The following is a 20,476-nucleotide window of genomic DNA, read 5'->3' as shown; positions in this document are numbered from 1 at the left end:
GGACCTTGATGTTTCCCAGGTTTGGGCTGCCCATACTGAGGCCAGCATTGATGTGGTGCAACCATAGGGACCAGACTATGGTGACAGCAGCTCTGGGAAAAAGCTGGTAAAAGTGGGAGGTTCCTCCACTTCTGCTAGGAAGCTTGACTTCAGCTCAGGCCTCCACCCTTGATCCTACAAGGACAGACCTGATCACCACCACGGGCTTGTCCCAGCCTTCCCATCTCTAAGGGCTTGTCTGGTGGTCTCCAGCCTGTGCATGACCATGGCCCTAGGTGTGCTCTTTTCAACCTGTTCAGGTGTGGTGGGATAACACCCTGGTCAGTGGGGATGCTCTGCTACCCTTGCTGCTGCCCTTGAAAGGATTTTTTTGCTTGTTCAGACTCCCCGTGGCTACCCCTAAATCTAGCTAGATTCTATATTTCAGATTATTTTAGATATATAAGGTAGTCAGGCTTATTTCTGAGCTGTAAACTTTTTAAAATAAACTCAGGTAAGGAAGGTATCTTAGCTGGTACCATTTATTCTCCACCCAAAATAATTAATTTCATACCCAGCTTTTACTCAGTCAAAATAGCACACTTTTACAAAAGTGTCATAATGAACAAATAGCTCTCAAGCTGGCATGTTATTAGCCAAGTTGTCAATGAGACTTCAATGCCACTCAATGCTTCTTCAATGGCCCTCCAGCAAATTGCTGTTCTGCAAAGATTTCTGTTAGAATGATGGAAATACTGGAAATGACTTAAATCTTTTGTGCCTAATTACAGCATATGTAAGTAAACAAAAATTCTCTTGAGCACAATGGCTCTTCTGCTGGTCGAAGGGCTGGAGAGGCAGATTCATGGAAGCAAAATATTCTTTGCAGTTTACTAAATTGTTCACACTGTTTCTTCAGCTTTGTATTGTCAGAGGTTTGGCCAGGGCTACTTGTTCAATGGCTGCTGTGCACTGCAAAATGCTTTGCATTTTTTCTGTTACTGCTTTTATTCCTTTTCATTCTTTTTTTGGTGCCAGCTATTACTGGCACAACGACCAACATTTCTGCACTATTTTGAAATCAAGATTTCCCTAATAAAACTGATTAAATTACTGATTACAGGCCAACAAAATACTTCCTTTCATTAACTTCCAAACCCTAGGGATGCTTCTTATATCGGAATGCATTCTCACTTTCGTTTTTAAAAATATAAATCAATTCCAAGTAAGAGTGAGTTTTGCTTTGGAACTTTATGAAAAAACCAAAAATTTTCTTATGAATTATATTTAACTAATACTGGCTGAAAGCTGAACCAAAAATTGACTTTCAAAGAGTTGAGAAGTCTCTTCATGAAAATGAAGTCTAGGATTTCCTCTGTGATATTCATAATAGTTTTTCTACCACAGTAGAAAACTTCATAGTTCAAACACTGGAAAATCTTGCAGGTAAAATCCATCACTTTTGCTTGTTTTGGTCATAGATGATGTCGAATGCTCAGTAATTCATAGAACCACTCTAGGTGTAAGGGACTTGGGAAGTCTGTCTTGCTCACAGAAGGGTCAACAGTAAATTCAAAGCAGGTCACATAGAGTTATCCACTTGGGCCTTGAAAACCTTCAAGGATGGAGGTGGTATAGCCACTCTGGGCAATTTGCTCCCATACTTGACTGTTCACATGGACAAAACTTTCTTCTTAAATGCAGTCTTAACATCGCTTGTTTCGATTTACGCTGGTTGTCCTTCTTCCTCCTGCCATGCACCACTGTGAAGGGCTTGGCTTCATCTTCTCATTCACAGACTCTATGAGCTGAGTACTCTGTCTCCTCTTTCAGGTCACTGAAACAGATATTAAAGAGGACAGGTCCCAGACCAGACCCCTGTGGTATCCCACTGCAGGAGCCTTTAAGACAGAGGAATATTTATGGCCCTCCATGCGTTCACAGATGTAAGCATTTCACTATAGGAGGCAACCAGGACGGTCAGGCATAACCCACCCTTGGTCAGGCCATGCTGTTCCCAGTCACCTTGTTCTTCCCAACATGTTCAGAAATGTGTTTCAAGAGGCTCTCTCCATGGCCGGAAAGGGAATGAAGAGAGGATGACTGGCTTTACTTTCCCCATCTTCCTTTCCTTTTTTGCAGATGTGTATAATGTATACTGGAAGCAACATCTGCATTTTCAGTCATCTAGGTCTTTCCTTGATCTGCATGATCTTTTGAAGATGATAGACTGGTCTTGCAAGGACACCACCCAGCACCCTCAGCACCAGTGAATGTCAGCCATCAGGTCTCATGGACTCGTATGGACTAAGATTTCTCAAGAGACCCTGACTTGATTCTCTTCCACCACTGGAAGATTCTCTCCTCCTTGAACCTTGTCTCTAAGCTCAGGAGCCTGGGACACCTTTCTGATGAACAGCAAGACAAAAGAAGCATTAAGTACCTCATCCCCATCTGCATCAATTGCCACTAAATCATCTATCCCACTCAGCAGAGGGCCCACATTTTCCTTGTTCAGCCTTTTACTGCCCATGTAGGTGTAGAAACTCTTCTTACTGTCCTTGGCATCCCTTGCAAGTCTCAGCTTGTGGTGAGCTGTGGCCTTCCTGGTGCCATACCTGCATGCATGGGCCATGTTTCCAAGTCCCTCCCTTGTAGCCTGTCCCTGCTACCACCTCTGTACGCTGCCTTCTTGGTTTGGAGGTCAGTATAGACAAGACAGCCATGGATTACTGCATCCCCAAACCATGCTTCCTATTTTTGTGAGAATTTGCTTTCAGGTATGAAGCGAGAAAAAGTGCAAAGGCAGAGATTTCCTTCTGTGTTTAGACCTAAGAGCACATTGTGACTATTGAATTTCTATTTTCTCGTTGTACAGGGAAAGCACAGTGTCTTCAGCTTCTTACCTGGCTGTTAATCCTGCCAAATATTCAAGATGATACTTGGATGATTGTTCGCTTGTAAGTAGTGCTACTGAATCATGAGTTGCCAAGAGAGAGTATTTATAGCTGCCATTAATGTTTATGGAAGTGAAGAAACATAGGAAACTTTGCTTACACATGAAAAAAAAAAGTTTTAAAAAGTGTTTATTCTAGAAGGCAGAGTTCAACTCTGATATGGTTACATGCTGCTGTTGATATTCTGCAGGCCTGGGCAGATCACTGGACATTTTTTTCTAGGGCCATGGTGACCTTTACATGATGTGTTTAATGGCAAATTAAAGAAAAAGAGACATTATTTGCATACACTCTGGTATAATGGATTAATCCATGTTTACATACATAATCTGTCAGTCACCAGATAAGTGTCAAAAATCTGAGAACAGAATATAATAGTTCACAGTTTTGCCATCAAGGCTATACAGCCCTGAAGGCAGTGAGGAGTTTCTCCATACACCCTCTTTGACGTGGCTCTCTGCACCCTCTGTGAGTGGCTGGCAGCCCTATCTGAGATGCTGTCTGCTTGCTGGTGGATGAGCGCTCCAGCCACAGCAAAGATCTGGGAGTGAAATGAATGAGTTTTTGAGTATGTGGTGCTTGGACAGATAATTCGTATGTTTTCATATACTGATAAGCACTTATTTCCGTTAGCTTCTCATATACAGAGATTTGAATCAATTTCCATGTGCACAGTTAACCATGTAAATACTGGAAATTAGACATTTTTGTTTACCCATTGTTATCTGTTAGGGCAGGGAGCTAAACTGGAAGAGGGTAGTTTTAGATTAAACATTAGGAAGAAGTTTTTCGCTTTAAGGGTGGTAAGGCACTGGAACAGGTTGCCCAGAGAGGTTGTTGAGGCCCCATCCCCGGAGGTGTTCAAGGCCAGGCTGGACGTGGCCTTGGGCAACCTGGTCTAGTGGGAGGTGTCCCTGTCTATGGCCAGGGGGATTGGAACTCGGTGATCTGCAAGGTCCCTTCTGGCCTAAACCATTCTATGATTCTATGATCTTTGAAAACGTGAAATATATTCTAATCAGAACTGTGAGATACAGATAATGTGTAATGTTAAATTGTATGTAAAAATATACAATTTCTTGATCAATGTTAGAACACCTTCCTAAAATTTGCTTTGTCCTTGTGAGTTGTGGGTGAACACATGGATGTGAATAGGAATTTAAAATAAGTAATATTTTTGTAACAAGCCTTGTTATGAGAGAGGGTAGAGTTGCATTATTACTGCATGACCATAGCAACAAGATGATGAAATACATCTTTTAACAGCTGCTGATTCCAGCTGCTATTATTTCTTATATTATTCCTGACGTTGTATTTCTGAAAGCACTTTTTACAGAATTTTTACTCTACAGGAAAACTTGAAAGCCCATTTTTCTTTGAATTGCAACAAACCCAAGTTGAACACAAGTTGAAAACATTGAAATTATCTGCAAATTGGAAATGCTGAGTTTTGATGTGCCGTATGTGGCAGTCTTTTCTCTCGGCCATACAACAAGATTGAGTCAATACCGCAGTTCTGTGACGACAGAAAAACAAGAGTAAGTCATGGGAAAGATCTTATTTGTCTATTGGTGTGCGTGTGCGTGGCAGGGTGTTGGTGTTTTTTTTCCATCCCAGTAACCAATAATTCATTTCAAAGGCTTTCTCCATTTTATGACCTCTACGGAGATGACTCAGATGAGAATATTTCTGAAATTTCCCTTGGAGGTTATTGCACAGTTTTATAGCCCGTCACAATAAACAATACTTTTGTGAACATATTAAGCCCTTAAAAATACGTATTTGTAAAGTTTTGTGTGAGCTAATGTGAGTTCTGTAATAACTTGGTGGCATAAAATGGGCTTTCCCTGGGGTATGGCACTGGGGCCTGTTCTCATCCAGGGAGGGTTTATTTGCAAATGTGTAAACAATCATCCTTGGAAAATGAAACCCCTGCACAGCGCAGGTGCAGTGATGGTGTTAGCCCTCTCTTCTCTGCCTTGAAAATAGCTTTTAGGAGATCAGAATAGAGGATGTTGCAGACACTAATTTGTTGGTTCTTTATCTGTGCCAGCAATTCTTTCTAGCAGGATTTTTCTTTTGTTCACGTCCCAGGGTTGATATTTTGCTGTGCCTTGTGTGCCTGGTTTTGCTGGCACATTATATAGAATTTGTGTGGCAAGGTTTTGGTAGCGGTGGGGCTACAGAGGTGGCTTCTGTGAGAAGCTGCTAGAAGCTTCCCTTATGTCTCATAGAGCCAATGCCAGCTGGCTCCAAGACGGACCCACCACTGGCCAAGGCGAAGCCAATCAGCGATGGCGGTGACACCTCTGTGATAACATGTTTAAGAAGGGGGTTAAAGAAACCTGCACAATGGCAACTGCAACTGGAGAGAGGAGTGAGAATACGTAAGAGAAACAACTCTGCAGACACCAAGGTCAGTGAAGAAGGTAGGGGAGGAGGTGTTCCTGGTGCCGGAGCAGAGATTCCCCTGCAGCCCATGGTGGAGACCATGGTGAGGCAGGCTGTCCCCCTGCAGCCCATGGAGGTCCACGGTGGAGTAGATCTCCACCTGCAGCCCATGGAGGACCCCATGCCAGAGCAGGTGGATGCCCCAAAGGAGGCTGTGACCCTGTGGGAAGCCCGTGCTAGAGCAGGGTCCTGGCAGGACCTGTGGCCCCATGGATAGAGGAGCCCACACTGGAGCTAGTTTGCTGGCAGGACTTGTGACCCCACAGGAGACCCACACTGGAGCAGTCTGTTCCTGAAGGACTGCACCCCATGGAAGGGGCTCACACTGAAGCAGTTCATGAAGAACTGCAGCCCTTGGGATGGACTCACATTGGAGAAGTTCATGGAGAACTGTCTCCCATGGGAGGGACACCATGCTGGAGTAGGGGAACACTGTGAGGAGTCCTCCCCCTGAGGAGGAAAGAGCAGCAGAGACAAGGTGTGATGAACTGAACACAACCTCCATTCCACGCCCCCCTACACTGCTGAGGGGGAGGAGGCAGAGAAATTGGGAGTAAAGTTGAGCCCAGGAAGAAGGAAGGGATGGGGGGAAGGTGGATTTTAAGATTTGGTTGTATTGCTTGTTATCCTACTCTGATTTGATTTGTAATAAATTAAAATAATTTCCCCATGTCAGAGTGATCTGCCTGTCCTTATCTCGACCCATGAGCCTTTCATTAGATTTTCTCTCCCTCTGTCCAGTTGAGGAGTGTTAGTGAAAGACCAGCTTTGGTGGGCACCGGCCAGGGTCAACCCACCATAGACATTGAGGGATACACTGACAGAGTGCCATAGTATAAAGGTGACCATATTGACTTACTTCTATTTATGGCTACTAATTAATGAATTACCCTTCTTCCAATAATCCAAGTAATGGTTAAATCTATTTATGCTTTAGGCTTTTCCAGTATACTGTGGCAAAGTGTTGTGTAGTTTTATAAGCTGTGTGGGAAAAGACATCCTTTTGCTTTAAAATTGCATCAGATAATTTGAATAGCTCTCAAGCTGGGTAGTGAGAAACAGTGACTACTTCAGTGCTAGTCACCTTCCAAATGCCATCCGGTCATATCTGCGTCATGGATCAAGCCCTGGGCAACCTGATCTGACCCCAGAGCTGACCTGCTTTGAGCCAGAGATTGGACCAGAGACCTCCTGAAGTCCCCTCCAGCTTGAGTTTTCTTGTGAGCCTGTTTGTCCCACCATCCTGCTCTCTTCCGAACTATATTATATTACATTACATTACATTGTATTATATCATACCGTATGATATCGTATCTCTCCTTTTGTAGCAGCTGTTTTGTATTTTTTTCATCCTTGTATTTCTGCCTTTCCTTTTTTTTTTTTTTTTTCTTTCCCCAGTCCTTTTTATCATGGGAGGGGAAACTGGCAAAAAACTCCAAGGGTCCCACTTACCCGTATTACTTTTCCATGGGAGGTGTCTTCCGTACAGATCTTTTGTCTACTCCTGCAGATTGTCTAGCAGCCAAAGTTGAGATTTGGTGTCTTCAGGCAATATCCTGAGTTTTGCTGTTGCATTTGTGTCAAAAGAACAAAGCAAAACTCTGCTTATGAAAATAAATTCAGTTGCCAAAACTTTGCTCTGAAGGATTGCCCTGTCCCAATAGCACTTGTTCACATAGGCACTGCTCACATAGACGACTAACCTGGAGAACTGCGCAGAGACAGACTGTATAATGGTGTCTGGAAGTAAATTACTTTAGGTCTCTAATAGCTTCTCCTGCATTTAAACTCATGATCTTGCAAAGGAATTCTTTTTACTCCATCATCAATTTCAAATGTTAGCCAGATATTCGTAATTCATTTAGGAATTTAAGCTTATGAAGAAGCAGTTATAGATTATTCCATTTTATCATGTGGTATGACTGCACAGATGACATGTAAATAGCAATGAACTAGGGTTTCCTATTAGGAATTAGAGTAGGAGTATTTGAATGTGTTTCAGACTTTAGATTCAGACTTGCCCTGTTCTGCTAAACTTGCTTACGCACACCTAAGCTGTCTGTTGGACAGACCTGATAGCTGCTTCTGGTAAAAGAAAGAGATTCAGGATTAGTGATTCACAGAAGACCAATGAATCAGTTGTGGAAGTTAAAGTTTCTTTTAATTTAGGCTATTAGTGTATGCAACACACAGGAAAGAAATGGGTCAGGAACAGTGGATTACATTTACATATGTAATGTAGTAACATTACATATGTAATCCACTATGCCTACATCTTCAAAAGCATTTCAGATGTCATTGTTAGAAGACTTTTAGTGCTTGCCTGAATTTTAGTTTAGTCTATAACGTGTACGCACTCCTTATGATATATACTATAATACTGTACTTCTCACTTAGGAAAGACAGTATTTCAAATGGGGATGATAATGGGCAAAAGTATGATAGAAAATTACATGAAGCCAGACAGCTACAATTAGTTCAGGTTGCTAAAGGCTTTTTTTTTTGTGGGCTTGAAGGAAAAATACTGGTTTGTCTTACGGTAGTGCTTGCAGTCTTAGCTAGGTCTGGGTGCTGCTACGCTAGCGCTATATCTCAATGAGTGGAGAAGCAAATGGAAAAACAATTAGTCTGTATAGCTGCAGTCAAACTTTTTTACCAACAATCTCCAGATGATGTCAGAGTCCAGGAATTAAAAAAGAAATCGTTGTTGCTGTTCCAAAATGCTGGAACAAGTGTGGTGTTGCGCCACTACTCAAGAGCTAGACAAAGAAAGACATGGTTGCGAAAAGCTTTTCAAGCACCACAATACAACTCCTGGCTGTCTAAGTCTGCATACCTTTCACAAACTCTTCCTAGCCTTCACTTTGCAGTGTTTTGGCTGTAAACCAGAGAGATTTCACTTTATTATAGTTGTCACAGTCCTTCTGGCTTGTGATGATATGATTACACCCTTATAAAATGCTTTACTCTGGGTAGTTTCTTCCTGCTTGAATGAGAGCATTAATACCTGAGAAGACAGAAACAGTTTCTGCTTTTACAATTTGTATCCTTTTTGGTTATTCTATACATTCAAATCCCTCTAAAAGCCAGAAAAATTGCTATTCCATATTATCTAAGGAGGAATCATGAAATTTTCATCTTATTCTGCCACTACCAAGTGACCCAGTCCATATTTCTCCCTCCTATGCTTTAGTGTAAGTCATAGATAATTTAGGCAGCCATAGGAAGCTTCACAATTTCAGGCAATTGAGGAAGTTTTTTCCAAAATTCAAATGACTTTAGACATCCGAGATGCTCTGAATCATCCTTTGTAGGTGCACAGCTCTGTCCACTGACTACATTGGGGAGAAAAGGTTCCTTTTTTGGTCTTCTGAGTCACAGGTCAGTTGGATTCGTAAAGCAGCAGGAGGAGGACGATCAGCTGGGAGGGTGACTGTGGGTTTGCCTCCTTCCTCAGGGAGCAAGAATTTCTGGGGTTTGTCAAAGGAGGGTCTGCTGGCCCTGACATCGCGTGAGAAGTCAGTGGCCAGCAGAGCAAAGCAGCCCCAAACAGGGCTCGTAACACAGAATTTTTCTCTTATGGACATGGTCTCTAGCAATCAGTAGAAGCAGTCGCAACTGATTGGTATAACTCAAGGATGGACGTGCTGTTTCAGATCAAGGGTCCTTCCAGCCCCATACACATCTCCTGTGCTGGTGCCTGGGAAGAACAGCACAAGCCATTTCCCCCCAGCCTGATGTGATTTCCTAACAGTAACCCGTAATTAATTTTTCCATGTACTTATGCAGCCCCCCCATGTGATACTTCCAGCTTATTCTAGAGCCTAGAAGGTAACAAACATCTCCTACCAACTTTTCCACAAATCTCTTTCTAATCCTCAGTGTCCACTTATGCCCTATCTTGGAGCACGGTGACTCCAAAATCTTGGGTTTTCTTACAGCACTCTTCTAGCATGTCTCACTCAGCTGGTTTGCCAGTAAGCTGCAAAGAGAAGAGCTATTGCTGACGGAGATGGGGAGCTCCCAGCCCCCAGTGGGATGATGGGCTCTTCCAGATGTCCTCTGCAGCTGGAAAATCTGTTGTGCTCATAGGAAAGTGACTACAACGCTCAGGACCTGTCACATGGTTTTTATCTGAAAGAGATTTGGTTAGGTTGTGACAGAACCATGTCTGTTAAAAAGATAAGTTGGCCTTTGAATCCTTTGGCAATCTCAGTTGTGAGCTTGGAACGGAGTGAGTGGCATACACTAAGCACTCAAGTATGAAGCTGCTCTGTGGGGCATTGCAGACCAGGATTCCAACACCATTTAAAACACATAACCTGGGGTGTTTTTTCCCCACTACCGGGAGAGGCATTTCTAAATTGTTTCCTCATGTCCTTCATGGTCCAACTTTCCTGATCAGAGCCGAGCTGTCATCTTCTGCGGAAAAACCTCTTTGGTAGAGCAATCAAAACAAAGGCTTTTCAGTAAAAGGGAAAGAAAAAGAAAATAAGAAGCAGGGGAAAGAGCTGGAAAGCAGAGGTGGTGGAAGGGTGGCCCCACTGCAGCCCTGCAGATGTGCTGAGCGACCACGCCTGCCCTTGGGGGCTGTCCTTGGATGCAGTCAGAGGTCTACATCATTTCTGCCGCCCCTTCTTGCCCCCAGATGAGCATGATGTCAGGCTCCTTGCACAGCTGGGAGTCTGGACACTGAGTACTGTCCACTAATGGCTGCTCGTGCTCATTGCCTGTTTGCCCAAGCTCATGCTACGCCTCCTCTGTTCCTCCCATTCCTGGACCCTTCTATTGCCCTCCTTCCTTTGCTCTCACCATCTCCTTTTTCCTTCTCTTCCTATGCGGTCTCTCCATCACTCCCTTTCTCCTCTTCCTCCTGTTACCACATCACCTTCCTTTGCTCCATTTTAGACTCTGCCTCCTTGTGATTGTTTTTTTTTGCCTACACAGGGAAAATAATCCACCACATTGCTGATGTTTTTCTTCTCTGCTGTGTTGTGTCTTTCTGAAAAGAAAGCCCTTCACATGAGGGTCTGTGTTGTTTCTTTTTGTTTCTGGATCACAAAAGCTGCTCTGCATGGAGTCCTCTAGGCACCACGACAATATAAATAGCAATACTTAATGGACCACTGCACGTACGGAAGAGGTGGGAGAGCTGACGACATTGGGCTGACATTTGGGAACATATAAGGCCATTAACAAAAGGCTGCTGAGATGTTTCTCCTGCAATTGCGGAAGCACTTAGTGCTACAGACTGGTGTTAACTCCCGCGAGCTACCCATTAACACACAAGCAAGACACAGAGCTGTGGATATTTAAATATAGAATAAATCTATGCATAAGCGAGTTTAATGAATGATAGCCACAGATGGAAGTAAACACGTTAGGCCAGGTCCTTGCAAGGTCTGCTCAATTGCCATTGGCCAAAGTAAACACCAGCCAAGGCCTTAAGGACTCTATATTGCTTTTCCATACAGCAATGTCTGTCAACATATGGCTGTTGGCAGTACATGATGAACAAGCTCACAATGCAATACCCTTTCCCATATCTTTTTTCCAAAACATCCCCACCTGAAAAGAGGTATTTCTGGGTTTTCTCTGGCATGCTGCGGTGACATGCACTGATGCACCACCAAGTGTGCTTGTGGAACTCTTCAAAACATGCGGAGCCACACAGTGAAAGCTGGCCATTAAGACGTGTCTGTTCTGCACAGCCTTTACAGGAAACTTCTTGAGGTCTTTGTGCCTGCAGGGAGCTTTGTTAGAGGAGAGGGGAGTAAGGAAATGTGGGGGAATGGCAGGAGGGAGCAGGGAGCAATTCCACCCGCAACCGGGAGCTTCTTCCTTTCTCCAGGCTCCTGGATTAGCAATCAAAACCCAATGCATTTGATTTAAATCTACACAGCATGGTTAGGCTGTCAGTGCACTGTCTTGCTGCAATGACACCTGAGATAGCCCCGCTGCTATTAGGCATTAGTAGGTCTCTTATTTCTGGTTCTCCCCATCTTCCCTGTGCCCATTGCCTGACCCTTGGGTGATATGCTTAAATTGGTGTGCTGTATAGATGTCCTTTGAGAGGTGTATAGAAGGTGTTAGGGATTTCTTTACACTTCGGATGTGCTGGGGTGGCCCTTTGATGCATATTGTAACACCATGCTGTTCCCACCACCGACACTGCGGCACTGCTGTTGCTCTGTGGTGGTAGCCCTAAGGACCACGGCATCACATAAAGGGTTTTTTGGGGTTTATATTCCCAAGTTTCTTGTAAGTCTGAGATATTTTCCAACCTCGCAGCCAGCCTGAGTCTCTATTTTCTGTCGAACAAAAGGGTCTCTGGTTTCCTGCGCAGGGGCTGCTCTGTGGCTGAAGTTTGCTCAGTGACTGCGCAGTTTGGGTCCATGATCGGCCTGACCCCCTGGCACTTCAGTTCTCTATTTTCCACCAGTCTCTGGGAAAAAGGGGGAGGAGGGAGACATGATGACATGCCAAAGCTTGTGCTCCTCATGACCTGCTCCTGTGCACCCTGAAGTGCATCAGATATGCCCCATATGGCTCAAATGGGTTTGGTATGAACAGTTGACTGGTTGGCTACTATATCTTCACAAGCCTACTTAAGAAAGGCTAGCATAATAGTCTAGAACAAACAAATAGGGTTTCTTTTCCCTAGCCAATTTAAATATATTTGTTTTGCTTCCCAGAGGCACTTTTGCTGTGCTGCCAGCATGACATTTTGTGCTTGACAATGACTCTACTTTGCATATAGGGTGAATTTTAAAAACTTCTCCTTGCCCCAGTTCACTCAAGGGCAGTATAAAATATCTCTAGCATTTCCTTAGGCTTCCATTCCCCAAACAACTTACACATACCATTTTAAGCATCTCTTTTTTCTGTGATAATTTAAGGAACATCATTCAAGTGGCGCAATCATATTTTGGCCAGGGTCCTTCTTTTTACAGCATAAGGGGCCTGGGAGTATGCTGTCCTGTCCAGACGAAGCTATCTCAGCCAACTGGCCCCAACAACTTTATTACAGGCTCTCCTTGTATGATGTTCATAGCCTCCTTTTGTTGCCAAGAAGTTTCCCTGGCCTCTTACAAAACCAGTGTGAGCACCGCTTCATTCTGGACTCCACTCTTCCGTGCTTCTGTTCAAAAGGCGGGTTTCCCCACAGGAGGTGGGTGAGCCATATTTGGTAACCTGCCAAATTCCCCTGCTCCCTCCCACCCTCCGGTAGATCATAAAGGGCAGGGAAGGGAGGGGAAAGCCAGGATACAGCAGGTGGGTCTTGAAGACTTACAAGATGGGGTAGTTCCCTCTGGGAAGGAAAGGTTCCAGGTATAAATACTGTCATAAGAAAGGCAAGTCTAGTTGCCAGAAGAATAGAGGCAGTGTTTGGCTACTTGCCTGCTATCTTTTGGACCTGGTTAACAACTAGCCGCATTATAATTTTGAGGATGGAGAGATTGTGAGAGGTTCACCAACAACCAGCAACTGTCTGGAGCATTTTAACAAGGGACAACCGTTTGATCCTTGTATCTTTTCTAAAACTGTAATGGCTCCTTAACTTTCCGATCCAAAATAGGTGTTCATGCTGAACTCTATATTTTACTTTTCCACGAAAGCTGCTTTTGCAGACAAATTCCTTTCTGTGAAGTATGAGGCCGGTTATGAAGTGCGAAAAAATTTGCATGGACTAGCGGTAGGTAGGAAAAGATTCGTCATCCTACAAAATTTATCCCATTTTATGGTGAAAGAGAAATGGAAGCCTAAAGTTGTATTTTTTTTAAATGAAAAGACAAGGAAGGAATTGGTGGGGGAAGAGTGATCCTGCAACTGTGAACTTACTGGTAGTTAGCATACTTACCTGGAGGATTAAGGCATTGCAAAAGTTTATCCCGAGCACTTGTCCAAGACTCTCCATGAAAGGGTAAACCTCCACACTATCTATCAGATGGAGGGGAGGGGGAAGGTCTCAGCTGTGTTTTGACAAAGAAATTCCTTGCTAGACCTGAGAAACGTTTCCCAAGGATGGTTTAGTTGAACTTGGCTTGTTTCCATAGAAATATTACTTTCCAACAAAGGACAGATTTGTCCAAAAATTTCCACTGGGCTCAAGTGGAGACATTTCCTTGCTTCCCAGAGTATGAAAGAGGTGAAAACAACCTCATACTTTCGGGGGGAGATGTAGGGGGGAGGGAAGTGTCGTCCAGTTCTGAATGAATGTAGCTCAACATGTCCACTCCTTACTCATCATGAGTCCACTCAATACACTTAATATTATTAAGCAAAATAAACTTCCTGTTGTTGTTTGAGATCAGGAGGAGTCCAGGACCCAGTTTGAAAAAGGTTATGAGTGAGTTTCTGCAGGGCTGGCCATGGCCCGCGATGTCTGGAAAGAGCTATTTTATTATTATGTCTGCAAAGAGTGCTTTTTTTGTCTAAGGACTCTGTTGATGGGAAGGTTAAAAATTGGCTAGCTATGTAGGGACTTTATAAGTAGATTGGAATTATGTTTTTAAAAAAAAAAAAAGTGACAGTAAAATACCATGTTGCTTATCTAAATGTTAAACTCAACCAAGGGAACCTTATCACTGCCTTTTCATGGATATTTCCTGTCATTGTGAAGTAGGGCTTAAGCTGTTTATTGCCTAATATGCATTTCTTTATCTTAATAATTGTCTTTATCTGATAATTCTTTTAAGCATTAACTTTACTCGTATTCATTGCAACATTCTTATGTTATACTCTAAATAAAAATTGTTCTTTTTCTTATAATATATTCTTGTGTAAATACTAAACAAGAAGCTTAAAACTTATCATATGCTGCTCTGGAGTATTTTAAATTATGAAGATTAAAACTTGCTAGAAGTTTACTTTTACAATTAGATTTGGAGATGCACGCCAGTTTTTTACCTCACAAAGCAGTAAACTGAAAACAGTTAAACTGGTTTTGCAACTGATTTTTGTTTTGCCAGGGGAGCAAATAGCTCTAAATATAGCATAAAATCAGACTGGTTTCTTCTGCCGCTTGTCCTTGGTGCGTTGCTGCATTTCCTGAATGCGAATGCACGCTCCTGCCTGTGGTATAACATGTCGTTAGGATGCAGGCATGTATATACATGTGTGTGTACGTGTACACATATTATTTTGACATCTACTGACGAGGTCTGGATGAACGGGCAGCTTTTACAGAGACCATTTTCATAGTTCTGGTTTAAAACTAGAAAGTTTCTCATCTGTGGTTGATTTGTCTTCTTCCTTTCCATTAAGAATGCTCATTGTATTCCTTCTTAAAAATAGGTCTGAAGACAGGAACTACCTTTAGGGCAGGGTAGTAGTTTTATAGTAGAAATGAAGGTACCCATAATCCTGAGAAAAAGAGACACACAGTCAAACCTGTCATGGATGGAAGATCTTGTGTCTGACCCCAGAGCTGTCCCTGTTTTGAGCCAGAGGATGGACCAGTGGTACAGAGGTCCCTTCTAGCCCAAGATATCCTGTGATTCTACCATTGCTAGTTGTGTTCATTGCTTATTGTATTGCAAATCACACATAAAGCATTTCAGCAAATCATGGTTAGCTGCAATACCCACATACCACAAAAATAACCTGATGACATTTGCTGGTATATGAAATTTGAGCAGTTATTCTGGTAAGCGAACATGAGCATGAGATTTTTCTTTCAGTCAGGCACATGCAAAATGCATATCTTCTAAATAAGAAGAATATGCCATATCCAAAGAAGGTGCTGCATTAGCACTTCAAGCAATAGTTGAGTTACTAGACAGATTTCCATTACTCAGGAAGGATATCTTCCCACTTTGCAGCAAAGAGAAGAAAATCTTCATTTTTTTAAATTCACTACTATTGTAGGAAACCCACCCTGGTCCATCTGCCCAACTGATACCAAGGTCTTCTGCTCTGTGCTGTGAGATTTGTAGATTGAGGTAGGAAGCCCAAAGTCTGAATCCCTGCAGAAGACTCCAGCTGATCACCTTCACCTTCTGATAATAAATGTGAATTGACCATTGTTAGACCAATCTAGGTCATACCAGCTTTGTCTGGAAAAAAAAAAGTGGGCTGCAAATCCAAATTTTCACATAGCTTACATCAAGCAGTAATCTTGTAACAGTGTGACAGTGCTGAATAAAAAAACATATTCAGCCTTGGCTTCAGTCCTTGCCTGGTTGTCAAATTTCTGTAGATTTTTTTCTCTCAGTAGAGGACAACAACAACTGGAACAGTTATGGACTGCAGCTGAAAGCAGAAGATGCAAGCTTTTAGATAGCTTTAGATTGGTAAAAAACAGCTGAATAAAATAAGCTAAAAAGCAAAATGTTCAGAAAAATTTACTGTTATGTAACTTGTTTTTTCAAGTAAATGCACTTTACTTGCTACAATCTTAGAGTCTGTGCCCTAAGGGTTATGAGAAACAGGGACTGCAGTAGGGAAATGAGGAGGGGATTTTGTTAAGGAACTGAAAGTGTGCAGTCATTAAATTCTTTTTGATTAAATGTCAATAGTGGGATAAAGAGAACTTGACCTGATTTGAGGCGAATCAAGTGTTGCTGTGAACTGGAAGGTGGGGCTGGCTTTGTGCAAGTCAAGCAAATCTAGACTAGTCCAAAATCTGATGATGGATTGCTCTGTCAAAGCTTTATTCAAGTGGGTACATTTATGGCCATTTAATAATAAGGAGTCTTATTCATAATTTCCCGTGTTGCCTACCCATTCATGTGCTGAATCATAAGTAATGTAACTTATTTTCTAAAGGAAGGACCTTCCTGTGAAAATGGAGCTAGAGGCAAATAAATAAAAATTTTATTAGTCACTCAAGAAAATTTACATCTTTTTCTGACTTCCAGTTCCCCAAATAAATTTTATAGCTATTGAGAATGAGCATGCAGATTCAATGTGCTGGGATGTAGTACATCCTCCTCTCAATCTGATTTTTTCTCAGACCAACCGTTTCGAAAGTGCTGAAGCAAATAGTTCCTCAGTTTATCTTCTGGTTCCCGGTATGTAAGCGAAGAAGAGGAAAAGTTAAAAAGAAAAAAATAATTCTCTATTAGAGGCTGATCTTGTAGTATCTCACTATGACCAAAAGCAGAAGTGACAGAAATCTCATGGGAACATTTTCTAGTGAGCTTCCCTGTCCATTTTTGCTAAGTTAGGAGATGCAGATATGCTCTTCAGTCTTTCAGAACTCAGTTCTAAATCTGATATGCAATTACAGAAGAGTTTTTGCAAATTGCCTCATAGTACTAGGCATCCCAAGGTACTATTTTATGTTGAATGGTGCCTGAATATTTTTCGGTTCCCTAACAGATTACATACAAAAATGGCTTTGTATCTGTCTTTCCACTGCATCCCACTGAAGATGGAGACTGGAAAGCACTGCTAAAATAGCTGCTCCTTGTTCCTAGGAAAGGACATAAACTTTGCAAATGATGTTTGCAGTAGAACAATGTTATTCAAATCATGTGCAACTTCACCAATGTCAAATTTGATGTGATGGCTGAAGTCATTGTAGACCCGACTGTCAAATAAGCAAATATTTAAGAAGATGGTGGTAAATGTTCACTTGTTTGCATAGAAGGTTTAAAGGGAGTTATGAGAAATATTTGCAACAAAGGGTGACTGAGGAAATGACTTTAAAGAGGAAAGTAGCTTCCAAAAAAACAAGGGACGTTGGGGATTTTAATTCTCTATTCACAAAGCCTTCAATGAGAAATGGTTTTATTTTTGCTGTTGCTTTTAAAAATTAATCTGTGAAACATTACTCATCTTGGCTTATTGGTAAGCCATTGCTTGCTCTTCCTTATTCTATATCTCATTTAAAGTGATATTTTAAAAGAAAAAGCCTTACACATTTGGCACCTACTTACTAAGTGATACAGAACACCTGCCGGCACTATGTGGGAACTCTGGCCTTCAATATCAAACAGAAGATCTCCAGAGATGCTTTCAGAAGTGCCAAAGAGTTGCAGAACCCAAAACCCTGGGCTTTGTTAAAGCAGAGTCACTTTTCAAAGTCTCATCTCTCGTTAAACGTTCTGATGTTTGGTTTGTAGTTATGGGAGACACTAATTTGGTCTTCACGAGGGGTGTTCATATGGTCTTAATTTTTCCTCAAATTAAGGCAAGCATCCTTTTTCTTTCTTCAGACTGAGGAAGAATGTGTGAAAACTTCAGTACAATGTCTTATCCATCTCTGTCTAGTGAGTAGGAGACCTTTTATAATCAAATGAAAAACATATCTGATATAAAATGAAGATTATTGAGAACACTCAATCTTATTTACTATACAGTAATGACAGCTTGCTTTTGGTATTGTTTTATGTATTTTGCTTGATCTGTAAAAGGTCCTTCCTTTTCATGGCCAGGTTGTGAAATCTTTTGTTTGCCATTAAGACTGGGTCAGTTATAATGGCAAACACTGAAACATTTCACCTAGCAAACAGTGAAAAGAAGCTGGGTTTATTATTACAGAGCCAGAAATACATCCTGAATTTGTCTGAAATTCTACCAATTTATTGGACACTGAGAAAATTCAGTCCGTTTCTAATGTAGAATGCATTTTTTTCTGCTTTCACTGAAATGCTCTGCGCTATAAAAATCTCAGCCCTGATTTACTTGGAGTGGTCTCTACTTCCCTGTCTCATTCAATGTAATACCTTTTTAACAGCTTCTCTAAGATATGATTGGTTCATCTTGTGTTACATCCCAGTCTTACGTAAGGACAACTATTTCAGAGCTGAGCAAGCTCAACGCAGTTTTGTTTTAATTATTACCTGTGTCTGCTACTTAGCAATTCTGCCAGTATTTGTTAGGCAGGATTATTTACTATTGTCTAGGTAACAGGCTGGAAAGCCACAAATGAAAGGATATCAAGTTGTGTCAGTTCTCAGGGTAAGGTTTTGAAGGTGCCGGAGAACATTTCTGGAGTTAGCGTCATGGGTTTTAGTTGTGTTTTGTTGCTTTGTCATGGTTCACTGAAGCTTTTCAGGGCTTAAAATCATACTGAACGATTAATGCTTTTGTAGTCTTGCAGAGCTGGGTTTTTACACCAAAGCTGTGTTGCTTCTCAGGGTCTAGGTCTCGCCTCCCGTCTCTGAAGACGTGCCAGCATAAATTCAGAAATATCCTTATTAGCAGCCACACATTCTGGCGTAACGCTAACGCCAGGATGACTTGCACAACGTTTCCTTGATGAACGCTTATGAAAAGAAATCTTCATGGTATAGGGGAACGCAAGATGAGACAACACGCCATTTGGGGAACATGCCTTCTCCAACTGCCACTCGGCTGCTCCACCGTGCTCAGTGTGATGGGCATTGCTTTCACTTTTTTGCCCATTTTGGGGTGTCTGTGTTTAAAAAGTTTCATAGAAGCGTCTACCACAAATGTAGTCCTTTTGCGGAAAATGAATGGGTGTTAAAATTACCTGTCAGCAGGGCAGGTTTGAACAAGGATGCTTGCACACACCTATAGCCACTACTGTGTAAGCCTGAAGTAATGAGCTACACCTGGTTACCATGAAAAAATAAAGTGCAGAGCAAGAATGCATTGGCTGCAGGATCCTCCTTTACTTTTTGTGAGTATTTTTTGTTTTACCCTGAAACAGAAGCATGAACTACTACTTTGCTACTGTATTAAATAAATACCTGAGACACTCGCGAGCTCCTAGTTATGTGACACTTTGTATTTTCCCAGTGGTCTTCTGGTAACAGCTATTAATTAACAGAAAAAAAGAATATTAGGATTATAGTTGGTTACAAGATGGTTACAAGATTCTCACCTTTCTGTGGACGTGACCTGTGATGGGCTAGATCCTCAGCTGGTATGCCGCAGGTTGGTTTGAAAGTAGATGCTTTGAACATTATTTGCTGCCTTCCCCAGATTTGGGGTTTCTGTGCATTCCTTTCTATCTGCTGGCTAATACCTGCTGGATAAAATGGCTTAGCTTGCCCAGAAATGAGAACAAGCAACCCACATGAGTCAAACCTTGAGTGCTTTGTACCCTTGCCCTCTCCTGATGGTAAACTACAAAGATCTCACAAGCTTTATATCCTCTCTCTACTGATGGTGCTCAGCTCTCAACTTGCCCAGGCCTCCTCTGACTGTCTGGTTTCTCAAGCTTTAGTGTGGATGTAAGTGAATGCTGAGATTTTCAGTGTGGTCACAGGATTTTCAGCTAAGAAAATCCCAGAAAGGAAAATTTGTGAATTTCTTTTTCTACCTTTTTCTTCTCATGTTCTTGCAATCTACTTTCTTGTTTTTCTTGCCCTGAACAGCGGAGGGGGAAGGTACTGGTTGTTTTTTGGGGGGTTTGGTTGTTTGTTTTTGGTTTGTTTTTTTTTTTTCTTTTGATCAGCCTCTTGCCAATACTAGTAAAAATGTCTGGACTTACAGAGTAAGTAAGCACAGGAGTCACAGGAGATTTCACACTAATTTTAAAAAATAAGTATCAGAGGAGAAGAAGTACAATTTGAAATCAATCATGTTGCCTTTCAGTATAATGTTATTTCCAAACTGGAACTCCAGATTAAAGGAAGAGGAGCACTCAGGTCTTTCCAATGAGAGTTTTTTCCATATGTTTCTTCATGATGCTGCTGCATTTCTGCCTTGCATGGCTCATTTCATGCCTTTCAGCAAAAAGGTTAGGATCTCTCCATTCACCTCCTTTTCCACATTTGGAGTATAAAGCTACAGTGTGCTCCTTTCTGTCCTATATATATATGTATTTTCTTACAACTTGCAGGTTTATTTTTCCTTTCTGGTCTTCCAAAGGAAACAGCACGTCTTTGCAATAAGCTTTTCCAGAGCTGTTCACCTATTTCAGTAGCTGTGAAGAAGCAAGGAACAAGTGATGTGTCTGTTCCTCTCAGGTTTCCTCTCTCCTTCCCACCCTTCCTGCAGCTTGGTCAAACTACCTTTTGGCTTTTCTGGATTGATGTCAAAAGTTGTAGGGGTATTTTCTTGCAAAGCAGAAGCCACTTGCAATAGAAGTGTCTCCTGAAATCTGGGTAAAGCAGCTGCCTTGGGAGCATTAGTGCTCCAGCGTAAAGGTCAGCACCACTCCAGCGAGT

The sequence above is a fragment of the Vanellus vanellus genome (assembly GCF_965231255.1).
Source record: "Vanellus vanellus genome assembly, chromosome: 5".
NCBI lineage: Eukaryota > Metazoa > Chordata > Aves > Charadriiformes > Charadriidae > Vanellus > Vanellus vanellus.
The sequence above is the reverse complement of the archived record's forward strand: the minus strand, read 5'-3'. Positions refer to the sequence as shown.